Below are 6,170 nucleotides of genomic sequence, written 5' to 3'. Positions count from 1 at the left end.
TATATATATATGTGTGTGTGTGTGTGTGTGTGTGTGTGTGTGTATGCATATATGTATGCGTATGTGTACATATGTATGTGTATGTATGTATGTATTCTGCATATTCATGTGTTTGTGTGTGCATGTTTGTATTTATGTGTATACATGCCTCCTTGTGTGTGAATGTGTCTATGTGTATGGGTTTGAGTGACTATGTAAGTGCATCTGTTATGTATGGATGTGTCTCCATATGTGTCTTTGTGTGTATGCATGTGTGTGGAGTGTGTGTATATATGATCATGTACTTCCAACTCCTTTTGTGTATGTGTGTGTGTCTTGTCTGTCCATATTACCTATGTATCTATCTATGCATTTATCCAAGCACCTGATGGACCTATTACTCAGACAAATACAGGAGTACATCCTCATAAATGAAACTTGCCCCATACTATTTAGTATAGGGCAAGTTTCATTTATGAGGAAATATACATAGGAGGTAGTGATACCCCAATACCCACAGAATATACATACGTACATTTGCTAGTAGGCTGTTATGTAGGTATATATATATATATATATATATATATATATATATATTTTAATAGGGAAGTCAGTTTATGAGATTACCCTGGGTTTCCCATCCATAAAGGGTTTAGCTTTATGGCATATTGTGAAACCCCAAAACCTGCTGACACATGAATTCATATAAAGAATCTTGCAAACCAGATTAAAAAACAAAGTTAATTAAATCAGTTACACAGTGTTCATTTAAACCAGTGGTTCTCAACTGGGGTCCACATGACCCTTGGGGGTCCATGTAAGATATTTGCTGTTAAAATTTATGTGCAATAAATTGGTTACACTTCTACAATGCAGGAAGTATTTCAACAATTTTTTTTATATAATTCCTAATAATATTTAATTGTAAAAATATTGTGGGACTCTTTTAAACATTAAATGTCTATGGGGTCAAGTAGAGTAAAATAGGAATTGAAGGGGTCCATAAGTAAAAAATGGTTCAGAATCACTGGTTTAAACATTCATTAAAATACTTGTATGATTTTACATACTGACTTGCATAGGCTTTCGTTTTGCCCGTATTTTACACAAGTTACAGAGATAGGATTCCATTCCCCATTTTTGACTTGTCCTTTACTTCAGGATACTCAATCAGTTGATCAAATGCATTCAGCATTGTCATGGATACCAACCCTCTAAACCAGGCCTGACCAACTCGAATTATATTGTAGGCCACTTTAATCACAGAAAGTTTTTTGGGGGCTGCTTGTAAACTTTATATACTGATAGTCAAATAAGCAAATTACAGAATCAAGAATTTTTCATACTTTTTGTTTGTTTAAAATTATAATATTGTAGACTATTGCTTTATTGCCACTTTTCATTACAATCTTTAATTTTTGATAAAATTTTTTAAATGTTTGTTTAAATAAACCCATTTCAAGAAAGTATCAAGTGGGCCGCAAGACAAAAGTCTGTGGGCTGCATGTGGCCCATGGGCCTCAGGTTGGACAGCCCTGCTCTAAAGCAATGATTCTCAATCATTTTTTTATCCATGGATCCCTTTGATCCTTGTTTTACTCAACTGGACCTCCATAGACATTTGAAGTTTTAAAAAGTCCCCTAATATTTTTATAATTGAATATTATTAGGAATTGTATAATAAAAATTATTGAAATATTTCTTGTATTGTAAAAGTATAAAAGATTTATTGCACATAAATTTTAACTGCAAAAGTCTTAAGTGGACCCCATAAGGGCCATGTAGACCCCAGTTGAGAACCACTGCTCCAAACCAATGAATTTCTGTGGATTGAAATTAGACCAAGATTCAGTTTGCTAGAAAAATCTACCTGTAACATCTCCATTACAAGTGGAACAACTTTATGCAAAGTATCCTCAGTTCCTGTTTCCTTTTACACTTATCAGCAAAACTTAGTCAACTAAAGAGAGCTATTCACTTTCACCAAAAACTATTAGCCACTACTTCAATCAAGATTATCATAAATTTTAAAGATATTTTTATCTATAATCATGGCATATATATTCTATATTCATCTCAGGATTTATTCCCATTAATAATCTCCAAGATATAAATTGACTAATGCCTTCCTATTATTTATTAATTTGGAATAAAGCTACTGTTTTTAAGGAAATACCTAAATAAATGTCTTAAGTATTCTAATAAATAAAATTAGAACCATTTTTGAAATTATACCTTACAAATAAAGGTACCTGAAAGGCTAAGACATAGACATGATTGTGTGGTTAAGAAGTTCACTATCTAACTATGTGGTTTTAGGTTCAGTCCCAGTGCATGGCACCTTGGTAAGTGCTTCTACTGTAGCCCCAGGCTGACCAAAGTCTTGTGAGTGGATCTGGTAGGCAGAAATTGAAATAAGATTTTGTTTGTGTGTGTGTGTGTGTGTGTGTGTGTGTGTGTGTCTGTTTTTCCCCCACATGCTGTCTCCACCAATCACCTCTTTTCTGTACTTTCTCTCCCCCTCTGCTGTTCTCCATCATTTGCTACAGTCACTTATTCTGCCCACTCAGCCAGCCCAAGCCTCTATATCACCTCACCTATTCACATTACCCCAAATGTCCCTCAAGGGTATGTCCTGACACATCTTTGCCATCGTCTTTCACTATCGCTCTCTTTATTTTACTCTGTAACTCTCCCTTCTTTTCCAACAGGGGTATCCTGTTTCTATTCTACAACAAGACACTTATATCTGTCCATCTATACCTATAATCTCTCAACTAACACAAAGCCACACCCCATTAATACTACTCACCCCCTCTTAATTAGGGAGTTTTGTCTTGCAAGGTACTTGGCAACCATGTTGGTGCTGGTGCCACGTAAAAAGCATTCAGTAGACTTTGTAAAGTGGTTTGTGCTAGGAGGGGCATCCAGCTGTAGAAAACAAGCCAAAACAGACAATGGAACCTGGTGCAGCTCCTAAAAAACTGTCCAACCCATACCAGCATAGAAAACGGACATCAAATGATGATGATGCTGCATATATATATATATATGTGTGTGTGTGTGTATACACACACATATATGCATATATGTGTGTATGTATGTATGTGTGTGTGTATATATATACATATATATATATATATATATATATATATATATATATATATATATATATATATATATATATATATATATAGAGAGAGAGAGAGAGAGAGAGAGAGAGAGAGAGAGAGAGAGAGAGAGAGTATGTGAATATGTATGTGTGTCACATGTGGACCTGTTTGTCTACATTTGCATTCTAATGTACAACCTACAAGTGATAGTGTTGCCAGTTATCCTGTCAACAAGTCTGATCACTTCTTACCTTGGAAGCTGTATAGGAATAAAAGATTCCTTACTAGAAAAACAGGTAAGGGTTGGCAACAAGGACATCCAACTATAAAATAATGCCTTACTAACATATTCATCTAACCCATGCTAACATGGAAAAACGAACATAAAAACAAAAATGCTCTGATGATAGCCCATCTCAGTACAAGTCTGATTCCAAGAAGGAATCCTTACTGGATTTATTCTTATTGAAAGCAAGTTATTATAGTTCCATGCTGGTTCAAAAATCAATATAAGCAAATGCATATCACAAGCAACATACTATTTCAACTCTCTCAACTCTGTGAATACTAGAACTTGTATCTTTGTGAGAAATCAATACCATCCAAGATAATTTATTGATATACGCCATTGCGAAATGAAGAAAAGCATAAAACTGATAGCCTAAGGAGAATTGTTATCAAAAATAAAATTGATTGTTTCATGTAAAGTTGCATTAATGTTGAATATTGTTATTTTATGCAGATATAGTTGAAATAATAAGAAAATAAAGTGGTTTTCTGAAGAGTGGAATCAATTAGATATTTCATTTGATTATAGCAAATGGAATGGTGAATGCCTTTGTGTCATAGTAAGTTCAGTGTAAACTAAAAGAATGATATAATTTAATTTTAAAATAGTACTGCTTCACTTTGTATATAGTGCAAATCCTCTTGACAAATGTACAAATATATTACAACAAATTATTTTGCCTTCCCTAAAAGCTTAAAATTTTATCTGCTTAAGCATAGCACTGATATGTCACCTTGTTCCTTTACAATTCTCCTCAGAGATATCAGTAAAAAAAAAAATCTCCAAATTTTGACCTTTAATTCCAATATATTATTGATATTCAGTTATTTCATCAATACCCAGAAGGAAATAAAGATTAACCAAATTTCTTAAAACTTGAATGTAACACTGAAACCTTACTTAAGAAATATTTGATCATTTGTCTGCCATTCTATCACTTCACTATTAACTCACCACCACCCATACCTACCAGAAACAATTTTTAACTCTTTAAAATAACAAACATCATAGTAATCACTCAATCCAACAAAGAGCTTCTGCATTTTCGTTTGACCTGCTAGAAATAGCAACCAAAGTCCCCTTCAAACCACAACCTACAGTTTTAAAAGAAAAAGGAAAATATATCTAATAGTGTAGTCCTAGATACACTATGGTTGAAAAATAGACGTGGTCACAGGAAATATGTTTAATCACAAGTCTGTTAGATGAAGCTGACCTAGGGCTAAACAATAAGATAGTAATAACAATGCGCTTAATATTTCCCGTTTTCTCCTGCTAAACTGAGATGAACGTTGCATGAAGTTTCTATGGAATACAATCACAGGAATTCGAAGAGATGAGTTGTAAAAGGGAAAAATATCATGCATCATTTTCACCTTTGCCCTTACGGTATTATTTGATCCTTTTACCCGCACGATGTTCACTAAGAAAAAAAACTCGGATTTTTTTGCGTGGAATCAAATACCATGCAATTTACCAATCTTTCTATAGTCGGATGTCCTTCCTGCTCTAAACTTCTTGACATATCAACTTTAGCTTCAACCTTTGTGCAACGGAAATATATATTTATAATTTAAACAATGGTAAATATAATTAAAATGTAATAATCCGCTTAATTGGAAGTAATCGAAAAATATATATATTGTAAATTAACCCACTACTTTACTTCTGAACATAGGGTGAGATGGTCAACCCCTTTCTATTGTTGTTGTAGACCCAAATCAGCCCTGTTCGAGCATATCAAAGATGATAAAAGCCATTGACCATCCCGTTTTTTAACATCGTCCAATGTTCCTTTTTTAAGAGACAATATTTGATAAGATGGATTTAACTGTTCTTTCAAGTAAGTCGATAGTTTACCTAGTGGCTTCATCGTACTCACTGTAATTAAACAGTTGTTAAAGTAAAACTTACAGAAAAATTAATTTTATTACCAGAAACGTAATAAAAGCAGATCCTAAGACTCAGTTTTCTTTAACGAGGTAATTCTAATACGATTTAAAAAATATCCTAGAATCAACTTATATAATTATATTAAATTATAGCTTATATAATTATATATTATAGTATACAGAATGAAAATGAAGAAATATTAACTCAATGCTCAATACACTTGGTGGTATTTCTCGAAAATATAAAAATTCTAATGTGAACAGTGTTTACATTTTGGCCTGGATATACGTAACGTTGTTGTTACTTCAACTGATATTAAAATAACTCTAAATTTATTTACAGTTGAATGGTTACGTATAATTGACTTTTTAAAACTTTTGTTCAATACAATTAATTAAATTTAAAAGATTTTAGGTTAATACTTGGTGATGGGTGTTTAGCAAATACTGAACCATTAACAACAACATACCCATACCTGAGGAGAGAAATCTGACATATCATTCAGTAATGAAGGAATAATTTTCCATACCTTGATCCGTTACAAATACCACTCATACTTTATACACTGTCACCATTTATAATAATAAAACAGAACATTTGTTGCTTAATGAACGCCTCTACATCACTAGATATTCCAAAGAACTTGGGACTCATTCAAGTCATGTGACTAGAAATCATAACGAAGTTATTCCCCTTCGTTCTTCGGTTGTTGCTGGTCTATATTACTCCTTTGGTCTACCTCGATAATCCAGCCTTCATATCTTATTTTTAGACATAATATATCCAGAACCATATTATCTAATGTATCTTATCTTGTCTATCACAGCAGAATGTGGCTTTAAAGATATTTGGCTGCTATCTCCCTAGGTAGACCCACCCACTTGAGCTCTCCCTCT

At 33.1% G+C, this 6,170-nt stretch overlaps 1 protein-coding gene across 2 annotated transcripts in view; it reads right to left on the bottom strand.

Moving 5' to 3' along the window:
- LOC106874297 (biogenesis of lysosome-related organelles complex 1 subunit 6) overlaps nucleotides 1–5,962 on the bottom strand; it is a 25,725-nt gene extending 19,763 nt beyond the window's left edge. The window contains exon 1 of one of the 2 annotated variants that reach the window (XM_014921978.2): nucleotides 5,804–5,962. The gene's annotated coding sequence lies outside the window, so the exon portion shown is untranslated. Of the gene's footprint in view, nucleotides 1–5,749; nucleotides 5,772–5,803 lie in introns of those variants that run through there. The other variant, XM_052970623.1, reaches the window with a different exon arrangement.
- Between the last annotated feature and the right edge of the window lie 208 nt (nucleotides 5,963–6,170).

Source organism: Octopus bimaculoides, chromosome 9 (genome assembly GCF_001194135.2).
Source record: "Octopus bimaculoides isolate UCB-OBI-ISO-001 chromosome 9, ASM119413v2, whole genome shotgun sequence".
In the NCBI taxonomy this organism is placed as follows: Eukaryota; Metazoa; Mollusca; class Cephalopoda; order Octopoda; family Octopodidae; genus Octopus; species Octopus bimaculoides.
Note: the sequence above shows the minus strand (reverse complement) of the source record. Positions and strands in the feature narration are given on the sequence as shown.